Below are 20,366 nucleotides of genomic sequence, written 5' to 3' on the forward strand. Positions count from 1 at the left end.
TACCATTCATCGATGAGATGTTAGAGCGATTGGTGAAGCACTCCTACTTTTGTTTCCTTGATGGTTATTCTGATTACCATCAAATACCCATCCATCCCGAAGATCAGAGCAAGACCATGTTCACATGCCCTTATGGAACATATGCCTACCGACGAATGTCATTTGGGTTATGTAACGCACCCGCGTCTGTCCAAAGGTGCATGATGTCCATTTTTTCTGACATGATCGAAGAAATTATGGAAGTCTTCATGGACGACTTCTCGGTCTATGGGACGACCTTCAATCATTGTCTGGAGAATTTAGACAATGTCTTGCAAAGATGCCAAGAGAAGGACCTGATCCTCAACTGGGAGAAATGTCAGTTCATGGTCCATGAAGGCGAAGATTGAAGTTATTGAACAACTTCCGCCTCTGTAACACCCAGTTTATAAAAGGACATAAACCGAGCAATCATATACGTGCCAGGATCAAGTCACACATATATACAACAGAATGAACAGTATATCACAGCAAATATCCCGTCAAAAGATATAATAAAGCGAATACGAATGTTATTTATTACATTAATGAAAAAAATGTCTGATACAACGGAAGCGAAGTACAAAATACGATAAAAACTCTCCGGAGCTGAGCAGGGCGCCACAGGGACGTCGACTGGGAGACGAACGCCTAGAAGTCCTCGTAGTCCTGGAAGCCCTGAGCGAACTCCCTCGCGTCGGCAGGAACTGAGCAGCAGTAGTGTATCCAAGAGGAAAAAGTAGAGAAGAGGCAAGGGTGAGTACACAACTTGTACTCAACAAGTATAACACAAACTATGAGGCTCTAGGTTGGCTGACTGACTGCATTAGCTTTTAAGTCTTGGCAAAATTTTATTAAAGCTATTTACTACAAGTTGATGAATTACCATAAACCCAGTTACATAGTATTTAATCAAAATTAAACATGTCACTACTGAGAACCAAACCGAAACCACCAAGGTAACCCCGAGAGGCACCCCCTCGTCGGAAGGAGCTAACCCCACTAATCAAAAGGAGGATCTGGGCCGCTCATAACCGTGAGCACGGCTAGTATACCAGTTTTACACTCTGCAGAGGTTGCACATCTTTACCCACAAGTCGTGAGCTACGCCAGTTGTTTCATCACACTTCCTTGGGTGAGATGACTAGCAAACTCACTACGAGGCCGTTACAAAGGACACGTTGGTAAGGTGTAACCGCTAAGGATTCAGGCAATGCAACGATGGTACCCACCTCGAGGGGTGCGCACACCAAGCCTCGTAGCCTGGGCACCATTGAGGCTCGACTCCCCTCTTGCCCCGTCGGTAAGTTACTCCCGAACCAAAATGGCCTAATTAGTAAGCCAAGACCGTCCCATTCCAGTCTTGTGGTAGCGCTGTTATCCCAGGTTGTCGCTCTATGAACCGGTCCTTATGGAGAGTGGCCAACCTAGGCAGTAAGCACCGTGCTGGCCCCCTAAACCAAGTTTCTAACAAAACCAATTTTAATGAGAAGTGAGCCACTCAAGCCACACAGAGGGCCACTCTCGGAATTAAGTTGCATATACCATTAATCAAATTAATTAAAAAGGACCAAGTGTGTTATAGCGTGGCACCTAGCACAACTAACCAAAATGCAACCCAAAGGATATATATAAAGGATATAAAGTGGCTAGGAAAGTCCTTATAGGCATACAGTATTAAAATGCAGTATGAAAGTGTATTTAAAAGTGATAGGTTGTTCATGTTACACTTGCCTTCCTCAAAAGTTCTCCTACTACTCAAACTGCTCTGAAGATGGTGTCTGCTCTGGGTACTGGTACTCCTCCGAAGGATCAACGTCTACTCACGATGGCAACACCAAAACAAGTCCACATATACACATCCATGCAAACAAGAGCAAAAACTAAGAAACAGTACAACAATACATGAAAACAGCACACAAAAATACTCTAGAACTACTCTATGCGTTACAACGATCGCATGGACATAAAGAACGCCTAAATCGGAGCTAAAACGCATAATCTAGGCCAAAAACAAGTTCTAGGGGCTTATCTGCGAGAAAAACTAAGTTCCAGGGGGTTTTCTGCAAAACCGAGGGCCTAAATGTAATTAACCGTTAACTCTAGGGTCTAACTCGCAAAAACTACCAGGCTGGACGGCGGGTTGTATTTTAAAGAAACCCAGGGTCTAAAACGTAAAAGCAGGGGCGGATTTGGAAATATTTTTGAACTATTACGGACCGCGGGTTGATTGTCGAAAACCTGAGGGGTTCTTTAGCAAAACTCCTGGGCCGAACCGGTATACTAGGATATTGGCTGTTGGATCGCGATCTGGCGGTCTGGATCTAAATGGGGGGTGATCTAATCTTGACCACAGGTTCTGGATCGAACGGCTCTAGCGGTTTTGGGCGCGGGGCGGCGGCGGAACTCGCCGGACTTGAGTACCCGCGGCGGCGCTTCGCCGGGAGCTCGTCGGAGAGGGCGGCCTGGGCGCTACAAGCGGTATTTTGGGCTGCTGTTTGGCCGTGGAGCTTGTGCGCGGCGTGGCTAATCCACCTAGGCACTCAGAACGGCCGATTAGGGGTTGGGCGCGGCTCGCCACGGCGAGGGGCGGCGCTGCAGCGAAGGTGCTCGCCGGAGCGAGTGCTCTAGGCGATGCCAAGGGCTACGGGCTACGCTAACATGCCAAAAAGGGAGCGCGGGCGGAGGATGTCCACACCGAATCTTGGAACGGGCGGAGCGTGACGCGGAAGGGGGTCGCCGGCGAGGTCAAGCGGAGAAGGCCGGTCGGAGGTGGTGGCGTGGTCGAAAACGTGCCGTTCCAGCGTCCTGGACCCACGGGCTGACTCCGGGAGGTGCTGCGGAGGCGAACATGGGGTCAGGGGGGCCAGAGCGTCACCGGAGGCGAGCTATTGCTTGGAGGCGGCCTCACCTGCGGCGGCGGAGCTCGGCGAGTCGGGGCAGAGCGGCGCGGAGGCGGCGGGTACGATTTGGTGTGGCTACGGGATGGGAAAGTGAGGTGCGCGGAAGGCTGGGCGTTTAAAGGGGAGGGCCGGAGATCACGGCGCGGGGCAGCGGAAGGAAATCCCGGCGATCTCGGCGAGATTCGGGCGCGGGCGTTGCGCTGCGGGGGAGACGGACCTGGCGGGTGGGGCCACGGCATCAGCGACTCGTGGGATGACGCGAGCGACGCGCGGGCGCGAGCGGGTGGAGCTGGCGTGTGGAGCCGGGCTGCAGCGGGGCGGGGAGGGCGACGCGCTGGGCTGAACGGTTGAGCTGGCCACGCGGGGAGGGGGCGTCGCGCGGCGCGGGGCAGGCCGAATGGAGAGGAGGGCGCACACTGGGCCGAAGCGGGAAGGAAAGGCCGAGCGGGAAAGGGAAACCGTGGGAGCGGGCTGGGCTGACTGGGCTGCGAGAAAGAGGGAGCGGACCGGGCTGGGTGCTGCTGGTTTGGGCCGGCGGCTTGGGTTGAGCCGCTGGACTGAAATGGGGTGGGCTCTGGTTTGAGCGTGGGAGCTGGGCTGAGTGAGAGAAGTGGGCCACGGGATTGGGTTTGAGTTTGGGTTTTGGGTTTTGGGTTTTCTTTCTCTTTCTATTTCTTTTCCTTTCTAAAGCTAATTCTAATTCAAACTCAAGGCAAATGAATTCAAATTTGAATTTGAATTCACACAAGCACTCAACAAATAAAACAATGCTCCAGCATGATGCAACAACAAAAAAAAATAAACCTATGATAAATTTTAATTACTTGTGGAACAAAACTTAGATTAAATGCAAGACTAGACATATAAACCAGATGTGACACCCCGGCCTACAGATAGTACAAGAGAAGTTGAGAATCTCTCAGACGAAACAAAAGAGTTATGCTCTAGTTCCTTGTTCCCGGATTTATGTAACACCTATCTGGAGTTTTCAGCAGTAATGCCTGTGCAGTGTTGTCTAAATAGGATAGAACCTTAAATAATGGAGTTTTTCTCTCTTCCTTGACCTTACCAATCTGTATTTCCTTTTATCCCAGCTCAGATGTCGGCTAGAACAAAAAGACCTTGGAGACAGTGCAATGGGTGATGGTGAGAAAACTTGCCCGTGTTGCCAATTCTATGGCGTTCCTTGTCGTCAAGTTCGTGCGACTGAAGATGAAGCCACAACTAGGAGGAACCAGAGGTTGTTCTCCGGTACAAAGAGGAAGAGGTCCCATCAAGAGCAGCTAGCAGAGGATTCCCTTTTCCTTGACAGTCCATCGGTCGAAGAGCTACAGACCATCCAGAAGAGAAAGGATCCTAAGTGCTCTAGAGATACACAGGTCGAGAATCAAGCTCTCCATGATTATGTTGATGGGTTGACTATCACTATGAATGTGATTCAGCCACGCGGTCGCAAGGAGTCCAAAGAGCAAGCAGCAGAAATGATGCCAGATGTGATGCTAGGTTCACATGGAGGTCAACCAAGTAGCGACATTCAACACCACCGCAAGTGCTACAAGTGCGGACAAAAAGGTCATTATGCCAAAAGTTATCCACAGAAGCACCTTTCACCGGCTCCACGGCAGGCAGGACAGTAGGGGCGCCAGCCCAACCCAGAGCGCCACGACAGGGGAAGGTGAACCATGTGACGGCCGAGTCAGCGGCCAAGGCTCCTAACGTGGTTATTGGTACGTTCATGGTCAACTCCCATCCAGCTACAGTGCTTTTCGATACTGGTGCTACTCATTCATTCATCACCAAGTCATATGTTGAGCAGTATAGTTTCTTTACCACCCCATTAAGAGAAGTATCTGCTAGTCTCTTCACCGGGAGGGGAGTTGAGATCCCATATTGTTAGCCCTCGAGTCAGTATAGCCATAAGGGGGGCAACGTTCAGTACTGCTCTGAGGGTGCTAGACACCAAGGGTATCGATGTGATTCTGGGAATGGATACTCTTGCCAAGTGGGGAGTCAGAATTGATTGTACTCAGTGGTCAGTTCACTTGTTAGCATCTAATGGCCAAGAGGTGACAGTCAGTGCTACAGAGCCTTCTGGTTTTCTTCATCAGATGGAGATGACAGTGTCTGGATTCCCGGATGTCTTTGCGGAGGACTTGTCAGAAGAAGGAAGAAGAGTTGATGAAGACATATCCTGATCTCTTTGCTAGCCAGCCCAGAATCTCGGGATGAGATTCCTATAAGGGGGTAGGATTTGTAACACCCTAATTTAAATTCCAGCATTTAATAATAAATTTAATTGGTTTATTTAATTTTCTAAGGTTTATATGTCTAGTCTTGCATTTAATCTAAGTTTTGTTCCACAAGTAATTAAAATTTATCATAGGTTTATTTTTTTTGTTGCATCATGCTGGAGCATTGTTTTATTTGTTGAGTGCTTGTGTGAATTCAAATTCAAATTTGAATTCATTTGCCTTGAGTTTGAATTAGAATTAGCTTTAGAAAGGAAAAGAAATAGAAAGAGAAAGAAAACCCAAAACCCAAAACCCAAACTCAAACCCAATCCTGTGGCCCACTTCTCTCACTCAGCCCAGCTCCCACGCTCAAACCAGAGCCCACCCCATTTCAGTCCAGTGGCTCAACCCAAGCCGCCGGCCCAAACCAGCAGCACCCAGCCCGGTCCGCTCCCTCTTTCCCGCGGCCCAGTCAGCCCAGCCCGCTCCCACGGTTTCCCTTTCCCGCTCGGCCTTTCCTTCCCGCTTCGGCCCAGTGTGCGCCCTCCTCTCCATTCGGCCTTCCCCGCGCCGCGCGACCCCCCCTCCCCGCGTGGCCCGCTCAACCGTTCAGCCCAGCGCGTCGCCCTCCCCGCCCCGCTGCAGCCCGGCTCCACACGCCAGCTAGACCCCTCACAAGTCTACTAGCCAAGGACGTTCCTTTTCAATTCACAGATGAGTGCCATAAAGCCTTTGACACACTCAAAAAGGCACTCATCTCAGCTCCAATCATTCAACCCCCAGATTGGAAGCTCCCATTCGAGATCATGTGTGATGCTAGTGACTATGCGGTGCGGGCCGTACTTGGTCAAACCAAGGATAAGAAGCATCACGCGATCACGTACGCAAGCAAGACACTCATTGGAGCTCAGCTCAACTATGCCACAACAGAAAAAGAGCTCCTAGCAGATGTCTTCGCTATCGACAAGTTTAGATCCTATTTAGTGGGTACCAAGGTCATCGTCTATACAGACCATGCCGCACTCAAGTACCTCTTCACTAAAAAGGATGCTAGACCAAGGTTGATCAGATGGATTCTCCTACTCCAAGAGTTTGATTTGGAAATTAAAGATAAGAAAGGAGTAGAGAGTTCAGTGGCGGATCATTTATCGTGCATGACCAATACGAATACCCAAGACCCGCCGATAAATGATTTCCTATGGGATGATATGCTTCTCAAAGTAACAGCTTCGCACCCCTGGTATGCGAATATCGTAAACTTTATGGTTTCGGGGTATATATCCCTAGGGGAAAGCAAAAAAAGCTAGTACAGGAGAGCAGACGCCACCTATGGGATGCACCATATCTGTACCGAGTCTGTGCAGATGGGTTACTTAGACGTTGTGTACCTACGGCAGAAGGACAGAAGATCATAGAGAAATGCCATGCAACACCATATGGAGGTCACCTTGGTGTATTTCGCACTCAAGCGAAAATCTGGCAGAGTGGCTTCTATTGGCCATCTATGTACGAAGGTACAAAGAACATCATCCGTAGATGTCCAAACTGCCAAAGGCATGGAGGGATCACAGCCCGTGACTCAATGCCCCTGAACTACAATCTTCAGGTCGAACTTTTTGATGTCTGGGGTATTGATTATATGGGACATTTTGTAATATCCAAAGGATGCGAGTATATTCTAGTCACCCTAGATTACGTCTCCAAATGGGTCGAGGCCGTGCCATGCAGAGCCGCAGATGCAAAGCATGCCCGTAAGATGTTCCATGAGATTATCTTTCCAAGGTTTGGCACACCACGGATGGTAATCAGTGACGGAGGGTCACAATTCTTTGACTCGGCCTTCCGGAACTTTCTCAAGGAACTAGGGACATGGCACAACATCGCGACTCCGTATCACCCTCAGACTAGCGGTCAAGCAGAGACATCCAATAAGCAGATTAAGAATATTCTGCAAAAGACCATGAACGAGATGGGGAGGGGATGGAAGCTGAGACTACTGGATGCACTGTGGGCATACCGTACATCATACAAGACACCCATTGGAATGTCACCCTACCAGCTTGTCTACGGGAAAACTTGCCACTTACCCGTGGAGTTGGAGCACAGAGCGCATTGGGCTATCCGGAAGTGGAATATGGATCTTAAAATAGCTGGAGAATACAGGAAGCATCAAATCTTGGAATAGGAAGAATGGAGAGATAAAGCTTATCATAGTGCCTCAATTTACAAAGAGTGCAAGATAAGCGATTGAAGCCTAAGAGTTTCAATCCTGGAGACAAGGTATTACTCTTTAACTCTAGGGTCAAGTTATTTGGTCATGGGAAACAAAGGAGCAAATGGCAAGGACCGTATCACGTCATCGACACATCATCACATGGAGCCATCACGGTACAAGATGATGATGGTAACGCCTTTAAGGTAAACGGTCAACGACTCAAGCTTTTCCTAGACCATCATAAAGCTCTTGATGAAGAGGTAGAAGTGATTGACTTAGTCGATCTCGTACTTATGTTCAAAAAGAGCCATATAGGCCAAAAGGGTAGGAGGGCCCATCCCAACTCTCAAACACATAGTCCTACCAGTTGACCCGCGCAAGCTGGGGCCCACTGGGGCCCAGCCTAGGTCGACCGACCTATAGGTCGACCGAGCCTGGGCTAGCCCCAGTGAGGCCCAGTTTCGGGGCACGGCCTCCCTGACCCACCTAGACTCCAACCCCACGAAAAATGACGGCGTTTCGCGACGAGAAAAAGGAGTCTCATACCCTTCTTCTTCCTCTCAGAAACCCTACCTTGTTTCCATCTATTCCCCAAAACCTCCATTGCTTCCACCAGCATCCCATCACCATCAACCCATGGCCGACAAGGAGATAGTCCCCTACATTGCACCGAAATCCCGCCGAGACCCTCCACTGAGCCCTATGGAGCAATACTTCGTGGAGGCTCTTCAAGAAGAGGCCTTCTCGGTGCCCATGACCTCTCCAGCAACACCTCGAAGCAACCCAAGAAGGAGGGACCTGAGGGGTGCTAGGGGCAGGTCAGCCGATCACCTTGGTCGGCCAACTTTCCCACGGACCCACTCGGCTCCCGGCTCCACTGGTGGTCCTCCATTGCCTAGTGAAGTGCTTCTAGAGAAGGTACGGCAAAGCAAACCACGAAATAGGCCTTCCAAGAAGAAATTGGAGGTTTTCGCGGTCAGATTGTTCCAAGATGAGAATACACCCGGGCCGAGACTTAAGCCCGATGAAGAATATGTTCACTCATGGGTGACAAAAGAGGGTCAGATAATCAGCCACGATTATCGGTGCAACAAGATATCTCCTGATGAGCCGCTGCGCCAACCATGCCTCACCATCTTTGGAGTGAGACCGCCGGCCAGAGTAGAAGACTATCAAGACAAGTCTGAGATGAGGGTACTTTCCAATGAGCTTACAAAAGCTCATATGGCCAATGTTAGATTGGACACATCTCAGCAAAGGCTAAGAGAGGAGGTCAGTGAGTTGCAATGGGACCTCGATCTTTACCTCGAATTTCTTGATGAGAGGATGGATCGCCTAGCAAAGGCACTAGGGATCCAAGACTTTGAGTAGGGATCTTAGATAAGACCCCTATTCGTTATCATAGGTTTAGTTGGGCGCTAGTCATAATCGAGTCGTTTAGGTTTAGGTCAGTTTAGTCGCGCCCCAGTCTTTATTTCATTCAGATTTGTGAACTTTGGCTCCCCGGTGTTAATGCCGGCAGAGCCCCATTATCTTTTATATTTGGTTTGTTTTGTCTATGATCGAAGAGCAGGTCGAAAACAAGTGTGGGGAGAGATCCCATGATGCTACACGTCCACGATCACATTTACACATCACGCGCCCCTCCCGCTCCGACTCATGAGTTTGCACTATCTCACTTGTTTCCTCCCTTTAGCATTTCTAAACATGAGCATATCTTTTCAAATCTTGAACCTATTTAAGAAATGTGCTAAATAAGAGCTCTTGATAGATGCCTTTGCATAAATGTTTTTCATGCTGCGCTTAAGTTTGTGAACCATATTTTATAGGACCCATAATACTTAGTTGTTGACTAACGTGATATGACTGGTTTAAAGTTGTTTGTCTCTTTCATGTTGACCAGTCTGGGATTTTATTTATAAAAACGAAAACTAAGTTCTTGGTCTTATCTCTTTATCCACCATGCCACCAGAGCCATATAAAAATCCCATGCTATGTCTCTTGGCAACATGATTGAGCTTTATCAAATTTTGTGACCCATCATGGTTCTGCTCTGTTTATCCCATGGGCCCCACTGCCTCAACTTTGCCACATGGCGCCTCCCTGTTGCTTGCTTAAGTCGGTTCTGCAGAGATGAGCTGCGAACTCAGGGTGGCTCCCTCCTATAAATACAAGGGGAGGGGTAGAGGAATGAACACACATATTGGTGCTGACCGGTCCGGGGTACTGCCCCTGACCAGATTGGTGCTGACCCAATCGGTCGTGAACCGGCTACTTCAACCTGTCAAACATAGGTCCTCTGGAGCATCCCTCCCCATGGAAGTCTGGTGGACACGGCTTCGGATAACATTGCATCCAAAACCCCACATTCTCCCATGCGGGAAACCGAGAATCCGATGCCGGTGGAGCCCATGGCATTGCAGCGTACATCGGCTGCATCTGCTGAGGAGGGAACAAGGTAAACACATCACCCCTGCTGCTTGCTTGATTCTCCCCTAGGAGATGAAGGGGCGCATTGACGCAGAGGTGACCTTGGTCTCTTTTTTAGGGGCCGATCGTTTCGAGCGGCCTTTGAGTACTTGTTCAACAGTTGACCAAAGGTAGGCTTCTGGTTTAAAACCTTGCCCTGCACCTTTGGTTGATTATTCTTCCATGTACCCACTTCCGGACGCTTTGGCTTGAATGTCCGGGGCTGACCACCAGGGCGGTTTAACCGGTCGTCAAGACCGGTCTGACCGGTCGGAGGAACCGGTCTTACCGGTCTCGGCTGAACAGCAGACCTGTCCTGAAGAAGAATCCTCTTGCCCTCTGAGCGTGCGAGGCTTCAGTATGATTCTCAGATTCGACTTTCCAACTCCTGAATCACCTCCCTAGCCAGAATCTTGTTATCAACAGTCAACGGCCTGTCATCACCAATGATCACATTCTTGCCCTTTGCCCCTTCGGCTTGATCCGGCCGAATCAGCACCTTTGCATTGTTAAGATCAATGGTATGAACCGGGAACGGAGCTTTAGCTATCTTCATCTCCAGAAAGGCCAATCGTCCTTCATTTATGGCCGATTGCACCTGTCGACGAAATATGTTACCATCATTAGTCGCATGAGATGAAGAATTATGAAATTTGCAATAAGCGCGCCGCTTTAGCTCCACAAGCGGCAATATAACATGAGTAATCTTTAAATGCCCGAGTCGTAATAGCTCATCAAATATACGATCGCACTTGGATACATCAAAAGTAAACTTCATCTCCTCTTGCCGATTCTTTTGAGTCGGCTTGAGAGATGTACAAGTAGATGGTTTGGCCAAGGCGGGCCAAACGAACTCAGCAGCATATACCTCTTTATCCTCAACGTCCGATGAATCGGAATCATATTCAACAACATGAGTGTTTGAACGATGGGACTTGTAGGTATCTTTTTCTTTTTGAAATCTTGTTTCTAGACTCAAAGCCTTAGCTTGAAGCTGATTTATAGAATAAAAACTCAAACCAACAAGCTTCTCTCTATAGCTAGAACGTAAACCCGCAAGAGCCAAATCAACCAAATCTTTTTCAGAAAGTGACAAATTAAAGCACCGGTTCTTAATATCTTTAAACTTCTTAAAATACTCCTGGATAGGCTCGTCTCTACCCTGTCTAACAGATGTTAAATCTGTCAACTTAGTTTCATTATCTCCATTATAATAGAGATCAACTTATGTTCTAATTCGTCGCAAGAACGATTCGAGTTAGGAGCTAACGACGAAAACCAAGAGAAAGCCATTCAGTCAAAGATAAAGAAAACATGCGAACGCGCAAAGACTTGCGAGAACCAACTTCTCCAAGTTGAGTGATATATTGGCCAATATGCTCCCAAGTAGATCGGTTATCATCACCGCTAAACTTGACAAAATCGGGAACACGCCAACCAATGGGATAAGGAATAAAATCAAAAGCATCAACGTACAGCCTACGATATAGCCGACTCCTACTCGCAAAAAAGCCAAGTTTTTCTTTAAACTTATCGGCCAGATCCTCTTTCATCCTAGCAAGATCGGCCTCATAGTTACCCGTAGACGCTTGACCAAAACGATGTGTCATAGGATCAGTAGTGGACATCGTTTGTGCGGCATACTGCAGATTAGCCCTAAGCCAATCGTCCCAAACATCCTTGGGCAACGGTGGAGGAAAAGGGGGTTCACCGTATGACTTCGTTGTATACGGCGGCACAAAATCTGCCAACTCTCGCTCCAAGTTATAATCAGCCGAAGCAGGAGAAGGCGTGATCTGTGGCTGTGACGCAGAACCGAGCACCATGGCACCGGTCTGACCAGTCTGGGTGACCGGTCTGACCGGTCCACCCGCCGGAGCACCGGTTTGACCGGTCGGGGCGACCGATCTAACCGGTTCGGCCCTGGACGGCCGAACTAAGCCGGCGGGGGCGTCTGTCCCGTAAAGTAATTCGGCGGCATACCATACTAATAATTATCCGATGGTGTGGCTGAAAGACTAGGATTAGTGGAAAAATTGGAATTATCATTAACAGTTTTCTTCCCCTTGTTTTGCATACTCAAGTCGATAAGTATATCTTGTGTAAACTTTTGTGATTGCTCAAATCGACTCAAAAAGGCATCAGCAAACTGCTTAATAGAATCGAAGGTGAAACTTACCTCGCTTGGAGTGGAAGCAGATGGAACAACAGCCATAGCCGTAGTAGATGGGTTCGGTGGCAGTGTGAACGTAGGCATCTTGAACTCCTTCTTGAACACGCCCTGCTGAGTCTTCCCGAAGCATGCAAGCAATCAATTCTTGGCATCTTCTTGGTCCTTCTGGAACGCAGCCTCGAATTGCTTGCGCGTCTCCTTAGGTATGTCTTCGTACTTAATGTCGATGGGAGTAGCATCTACCTTGGGATCAACCTTCTCACCGGCCATTGCGCCCGATGAACTCAGATCTTTCCCCAGCGGAGTAACCAAAAAGTATGTTGGCGCAAGATTAGCCAACACACAAGTGCTATAACATGCAGGATTGCAATGATCGCAACTGGACGAAGTCCCTTGGCGACCGGTTGGGCGCAGAGAGCTTCGCGAAGACCTAGAACCTCAAGCTCGGGAGGGACCCCGTCGGAGCTCGAAGATCTAGGGTTGTCTTGAGGTCGGCAGGCCACTCAAGACGCCCTTGAACACCGTCGAGACGAGCAAAGAACAGCACGAGGTTCGAAGAGCTAAAGTTTGGAGAAAAATAGGAAAATTATAATTTTATTGATTCGATTGGGTAGAAAGACCTAGCCGAATAAAAACTCTTGCCCTGATTTATAGGCCGGGGAAGACGTACCTCTTCCAAATCAGGTTACAAACGGACTCTACAAATCAAATCTATCTTGATTCGGATTACACAGGACCAGACCGGCCCGACCGGTCAGACCGGTCGGCCTTCGGCATTGCCAATTTTGGCTGCCAACACTCCTTCAGCTCGTATGCTTGTTTTTTCTCATAATCATGGTAACTAAGAAATTTGTAGCCGCGGTTCAGCATGGTTGTGATTGGTTTGCTGACCCTTTACCGATGCATATTATCAGGAAATACTATGCTGAACCGCGGCTATAAATACTTAACACCCTTTACCTACGCATGCTCTGCTTTGGTGAGTTTTTGCCTCTCAACCTCTCGTGCATATGTGGATTGAAATGTTGGATTTTAGTCTGGTTGTTAATGATTGGTATGTTGGATTGCCCGTCGTGCTCTATGGGCACCCTCCGCGGGACACTCCACTCCGCCGCCATCTGCTTCTCCTCCGGATTAGGCGGCACTCGTCCTCGATCCCTGATAGCCAGAGCGCGCGAGGCCCTTGCCCGGCAGCCCACGCGGCTCCAACGACGCAAGCGCGTCCCCAGCGGCCTGTGCGAGCCCTGTACCCGGCTCCGGCGAGGCAGAATCCCGCATCTAGCCCGAATCCGGCATGGCTCCACGAGCGAATGGCAGCTCCACCACTGCGCCGGACCTCTACTCCATCGTGGGCCTCTGCTCTGCTCTGGAAGGAACGACGGTCGGCGAAGGTCAAGGCCGCCGTGCCCAGGCGGGCGAGCCCCGACCGGCGTGCAGGAGCTCCGCCCCGATCCCCAGACGCAGCCCCGGCCCGTCACGCGTGTCGGTGAGAGATAGGGGAAGGAGAAAGAAGATGACGAGTGGGTCCGCTCATCAGGGAGACACAAGAAAGGCATTCAAACCTAATGGAAACTAAAAAAAAGTTGACTGAAAACTGAAACTAAATAATGGATAAAAGATATATAACTTAACTGAAAACTGAAAAAAAAACATTGAAGAAAACTAATAAATCATTTAACTAAAACTAAAAGAAAATAACAAAAACAAGACTGAAAACTAAAATAAAAAAAGACTGAAAGATATATGCGCCAATACAAGAAACGATTGAGAAATGGAGTCTAATCATTTTATTCCCATTGTTCTTTTGCAGCTCGCTCTTCACATAGTAATTGCATTATTTGGAGATTTAATAATTCATTTCTCATGACAATTTGCTTTACATTCACTTTGTGTAGTATAGCAATTACCCCCTAGGCAGCACCAGCAAAAATCATGATTGAATAGTTTGCAGAGATCGTCAGCATGGTAGCACGTCGGATTTTTTGGTATAACATCCTTCTCGGTACTCATTTCATCCATCACTGTTCCACCTATTTTTCAAGCATGTAATGTGAATATGATAAATTACATACACAAAGCACAGAAACATCTCTATAATAAGCATAAAATCAATGTTATGGAAGTCGATAATTATAGAGGGCCCTCGTTTAGTTGATCTTAATTACAACTGAGAGATCAAACATAGAGGGCTTCAGCAATTTGTATATTTAATTGTGCAGGAAAAATATCAGCTACTCTAAAGATACTAATTAGTTTTGAGGAAATAATGGAGGAAAAACATTTTGATTTATTTCACTTACGTGTCACATGAATGGAAAAGCACCCAAGGACCAGCAGTGAAAGCAGTACTAGTGCGCCATTCTGCATTTTGTGTCCCTCCATGCTGTAAGGAACAAGACACTTATATGTTTTAGGGAGATGTGTTCTGCTGGAATGAGATGTATCGACCCATACATTGCTCATATATATAGGGAAAAAGGACTCCTCTTTGGATGCATGGTAATTAGGAAAAATTGATCACCGCCAACAAGCCTAGTGATGGATAAATTAAAAATATATTGATATGTAAAGACAGCCTTTAGGCCATATATTAATCCATAAATTTTTAGAACCAATGTTAGCTAATCTTTATTGGCTTAATTAGTTTCCTATTCTCTTATCCCAGCCCTTATAAATGCCAGCCAAATTGACTGGTTCTAACTTAGGTATCTCTTGTAAATTTAGAAATTATCTTAATCGATGGCGTATGATGGCCAAACAGTGTTAGGATACAATCAATTGATCACTCACTATTGGATCCTCACATGGAATTTGCGGCCTTGTTTAGTTCCCAAAGTTGGGGGGCGCCAGAATTCCTGTAGCATTTCGTTTGTATTTGTGAATTGTTGTCCAAACATTCCTTAATGGAAAAAGTCTAAATTACTCCCCTCAACTATAGGCAAAGTCTGGATAACCCCCTAAACTATAACTTGGTTCAATTTATCTCCTAAACTATGCCAGTTGGTTCATTTCACCCCTTAATACAATTTGTCTTTTTTGTTTCTCACTACACAAGTTAAATTTTAATTTCAAATTTCGCAGGGTAGTAGTGTACATCATAGTGCATATTGAACAATTTTTATATAATTTTTCATCATTGTTTTTCATATAATATTGAACTCCAATAATTAATTTATTATTAAATATCCTAACCTATCAAAATTATGATAAAAAATTATGATGTATTTTTCTAACATTTGTTATGATGTGTACTACCATCTTGTAAAATTTCAACTTAAAACTCCATCTACATATAGAGAAATGAAAAATACAAATTGTATTAGGGGGTAATTTGAATTAACTGGCATAGTTTAGGGGGTAAATTGAACTAAGTTATAATTTAGGGGGTTATGCGGACTTTGACAATAGTTGAGGGGAGTAATTTAGACTTTTTCCTTGATTAATTAGATTCAAAAGATTCGTCTCGCAAAGTTAAAGCAAACTCTGCAATTAGTTTTTTATTTCGTCAACATTTAGTACATCATGCATGTACCGCAAGTTTGACATGACGGGAAATCTTCTTTTTGCATAGTGCATTTTTCAGGAATTTGGGAGTAACTAAACAAGGCCATGATATGTGTGGATGACATGACCCACAACTATCGTCATATCCAACGTCCTAAGACCAGTCGACAATTCAGGGTATGGTACCTAGCTAGGGTCTCGTCATCAACTTGCTACACAAAGTTGGTGTTGACGGTCACTAACGACCAATTTTGACCATCAACTCCTGCACAAAAAGGGGCTAAAATGTGGAATAAATGCAAGGATAGATTTATTTACTAACGAATTCCACAGGTGATGTTCTAGAATGTGTGCAGGTGATTTCTAGCTGATTTTGCAGTATAATTGTGTGGTTTAATCCAGGACATAACGCTCCAGCAAATCAGGACGCGACACGTGTCAGAATGTGGAATAGATGGCCCACTAGAGCAAGAAACCAATAGTACAAGAGCCCATACCCGTGCCAATGACAAGTGGGCTCAGGAAGGAACACGTGGACCAAAGGGGAAGGTCGGTGGGGCCACTGCCAGGCCGGCCGACCTAGTGGTCGGCCGGCCAGGCCCATGGGCCCCACCTCCTCAACTTTGCCATGTGGTGCCTCCCTGTTGCTTGCTTAAGTCGGTTCTGCAGAGTTGAGCTGCGAACTTGGGGTGGCTCCCTCCTATAAATACAAGGGAAGGGGTAGAGGAATGTACACACATATCACACCCTCTCAACTCACCTTTCTCCCTTGGAGCTTGAGGCCTTCATCCTAGATGCTTAGGTAGACTAGGAGGTGTAGAAGAAAAGGAAGAGAGTGAGGAGGAGTCGGCGGAAGTGCCGGGTCTGTCGGCACTCTTCTCCGCTTGTACCTCGACGGATGCTTATTCGGTTGTAAGTGTTCGAGACTTTCTTTGTTTATTTATTTGGAATTATAGTCTAGATCGCAAGTTATCATATCTGCCTTATATTAGTTGATGTGTATGCTATCGAGTAGCATTTGATCTTAGCTTAAGACCCCGGATAGAAAAGGGTAATCTTGGCCAGGGCTAAGGTTAGTAGGGAAAGGCGTAGACGTGGTGTCTAGGCTGGACTATACCACTCAGTTGTCTGATAGTCCCATGGTTTGTAGAGGTAGCCGGCAGGTGGTGACAGCCCTGTTCGAGCCTTCTCGTAATCCTCCACGTTCGGATATTGGATAGAGCATTATATTGGAGCTATCGGCTTGTATAAGCCGGTCGATACCTTTAGCTCGAAGTATAACGGCGACGTGATCTCTTCTTCTAGGCATAGATTCCAGATATAGAAAGTCCTCTCTTCTGTCTCCCCACACCGGCGTGTGTGTCCTTGGATGAGCCTGAACCTGTAGATAGCATACTCACGTTCCCTAGTGGATACGATACCCTGGAATACTCCTAGGTGAAAGCTACAGCGGTATCTGTGTGCTTGCGGATTTTATTCGTGACGTTACAAAATACCAACAGTTGGGTAGAAACTTTATGCCACAAGAAATGGGATTTAGGCCCCTTTTGGTTGGGCTATGCCTTTACTGTAAGGGCATGCACAGCGCAGGCAATACGCTAGAGCCCCAAGAAGAAAAGATGAACCTACATGTAGGAATGGAGGAATTGAAGTCACCAGGTCCCTAGCTGTCCCACTCCCTTCCCTAGGTGTCCCACTGCAACCTAGCTTTCTCTCATCCAGTACCTTTTCAGCTTTTTTCAGAGAAAAGCAAATGATAGCAACACAAATCTTTCTCCCACTCCGCTCTCTTGTTGCTGCTTCTGAATTTTGTCAGATGAAGCTCTTGTATCCTCTGTAGGAGACTATGCGGGTCTGCGAGGCTACTCTGATTGCGCTTGTTTTCATCCGAACCTACGTGGACTGACAGAACCACAATACACGGTGGGGCATTGGGGTGGCCTAAGTCGTAGCTTTGGAGAAAAATAGAAAAATTGTAATTTTATTGATTCGATTGGGTAGAAAGACCTCAATCGGCCGTGGCCTTTGTATTTATAGGCAAGGGAAGACGTACTCCTTCCAAATCTGGTTACAAACGGACCCTACAAATCAAATCTAACCTGATTCGGATTACATAGGAACAGATCGGTCTGACCGGTCGGCTCGACCGGTCAGACCGGTCGGCCTACGGCATTGCCAATTTTGGCTGCCAACATATGCCCCCCTGCTTTTTAATGAGCTATGCAAACTAAAAAGCAAGTACCAGAAACTAGCTTAATTACATAAATTTGATCATAAAGTACAAGGCTAAAAATAATGCTTAGGGCGATACTCTATACCGGCCGTCTTCGTTCTTCAAGCGTCTTGCCACACACTGGGATAGTATTTCTTCAAGTATCTTCCATTAAGATCCCTTGGAAGACATTCTCCTTGCATCGTCTCCACCATATAAGAATTTCCGAAGATAACTTTGACAATCTTGAACGGTCCTTCCCAACTTGGCGACCACTTGCCGAACTTGTTTCTCTTTGTCCCAAGAGGCAATATAGTCTTCCAAACCAGCTCACCAACCTGAAAAGATTTAGCCTTCACCTTCTTGTTGTAAGCTCTAGCTACCCGAAGCTTGTACTTCTCAATTTCCTTCAAAGCTTGCATCCGTCTGTCACTTACTTCATCAATATTGTCCATCATCAAGTCATAATAATCAACAGCAGATAGGTCATTTTGTTTAGCCAATCCATAAGCGTCCAGATTCACCTCAATAGGCAAAACGGCCTCTTGACCATAAACAAGCTCAAAATAAGGAGTAACTTTAGTAGCACCATGTCTAGATATACGATAAGCCCACAATGCTTCAGATAATACCTCATGCCACCTCCTAGGATTTTCCTCTATCTTCTTCTTGATGAGGTTCATCAAGATCTTATTACTAGACTCGGCCTGACCATTGGCCTGAGCATAATATGGAGATGAATTGAGTATTTTAATCTTGTATGATTCGGCAAAATCACGTACCTCCTTTGAAATAAAAGATGAACCTTGATCCGTTGTCAAAGTTTGAGGAATACCGAATCTATGAATAATATGCTCCGTAATAAACTCAATTACCTCCCGATGTGTCATATTCTTCAAAGGAACTACTTCGGTCCACTTCATAAAATAATCCGTAGCAACCAACACGAAACGATGTCTCTTTGAAGAAGGGGGATTAATCTGACCAATGAAATCCAACCCCCAACCTCTGAACGGCCAAGGCTTGATAATAGGATGTAATAACGCAGCAGGCACCAATTGAACATTACCAAACCGCTGACATTCTTCACGCCCTTTATAATATCTAAAACAATCCGCCATCATAGTTGGCCAATAGAAACCGGCTCTCCTAAGTAACCACTTCATTTTAGGAGCCGATTAATGCGTACCACAGATGCCTTCATTAACCTCCCCCATAGCAACACGGGCCTGATCAAAATCTAAACACTTGAGAAATACATCTTCGGCGGTTCGACGATAAAGCTCATCGTCGATTAAAATGTATTTAAATGCCAACATTCCTCTCCACACCATGACCAGGGTCCTTTAAATATGTCACAATTGGCACCCTCTATTCAGCAACCTCGGCCTTCCCTTTAGAATTGGAAGTGGCGGCCGACTCACTGTTCTCAGCAGAGCGACCGGTCAGACCGGTCTCTGGACCAGTCAGACTGGTCCGAGCGGTCAGACCGGTCGGGGCGTCCGGTCTAACCGGTTCGTCCAGAACCAGTAACTCGGCTGTTGCTCGCATCGGCTTCCTCATGTTAAAATATTTTTTAATAATATTATAGCCAGATGCTTGCTGAGCCAGAGCATTTGCCTTATTATTATCTCTTGGAATATGTCGAATCACAAATTCATCAAAGCAAGAGATGATATCAAGGCATCTATCGAGATATGCATTTAAAGAACCATTATAGCATTGGCATACCTTGGATACTTGTTGCATTACCACAAGCGAATCACCATAAGCTTCCACATGTTTAACGCCCATTGATTCCAAGAATTCCAAGCCAAATAGAAGTGCTTCATACTCAACTTGGTTATTTGTGCGCTCTTCTTCCAACCGGTTTGAGAATTCAAAAATAGTACCATTCGGAGAGATTAGAACAGCACCAATTCCTTGACCATCATCACCAGCCGATCCATCAAAGAACAACTTCCATGGTGTGCAAGCAACATAACCAACTTCCAAATCATGCTCATCATTAATCTGATGTTCAACAATAAAATCCGCTGCAATTTGGCCTCTAACAGCTCTCAAAGATTCATAGGTCAAATCATATTCAACAAGCGCATAAGCCCACCTTCTGATTCTTGCACTCAAAATCGGCTTTTATAGCATATGCTTAATAACATCGGCTTGACAAGTAACTATGCAAGTACTTGATAAAAGATAATGCCTCAAATTGGTACAAGCATAATATAATGATAAGCACAATTTCTCAATAAACGTATACCTTGTTTCCGCATCAATAAGTCGTCGGCCAACATATGTGATAACATGCTCCTTTTCTTCAGTTTCTTGAGTCAAAACAGCACCAATAACTTTATCTTCCGCAGCCACATAAAGCCTAGAAGGAAGACCTCTCTTAGGCACCTTGAGAACCGGTGGTGAAGACAAATACTTCTTGATCTTCTCAAAAGCCTCTTGCTGTTCTGCCCCCCAAGTAAATTCAGCCTCGTCCTTCAACCGAAGAATAGGAGTAAAAGCATCTATCTTTCCGGACAAATTAGATATGAACCTTCTCAAGTAATTCACCTTGCCCAGAAACTTTTGCAAGTCTTTCTTGCAAGCGGGAGCCTCTACTTTCTTCATGGCTTCAATTCTTTTTGGATCA

At 46.4% G+C, this 20,366-nt stretch overlaps 1 pseudogene; it reads left to right on the forward strand.

Annotated features, from left to right (window-relative positions):
• LOC120674666 overlaps window positions 1–20,366 on the forward strand; it is a 274,212-nt pseudogene that overhangs the window by 37,946 nt on the left and 215,900 nt on the right.

Source organism: Panicum virgatum, chromosome 5N (genome assembly GCF_016808335.1).
Source record: "Panicum virgatum strain AP13 chromosome 5N, P.virgatum_v5, whole genome shotgun sequence".
Taxonomy (NCBI): domain Eukaryota; kingdom Viridiplantae; phylum Streptophyta; class Magnoliopsida; order Poales; family Poaceae; genus Panicum; species Panicum virgatum.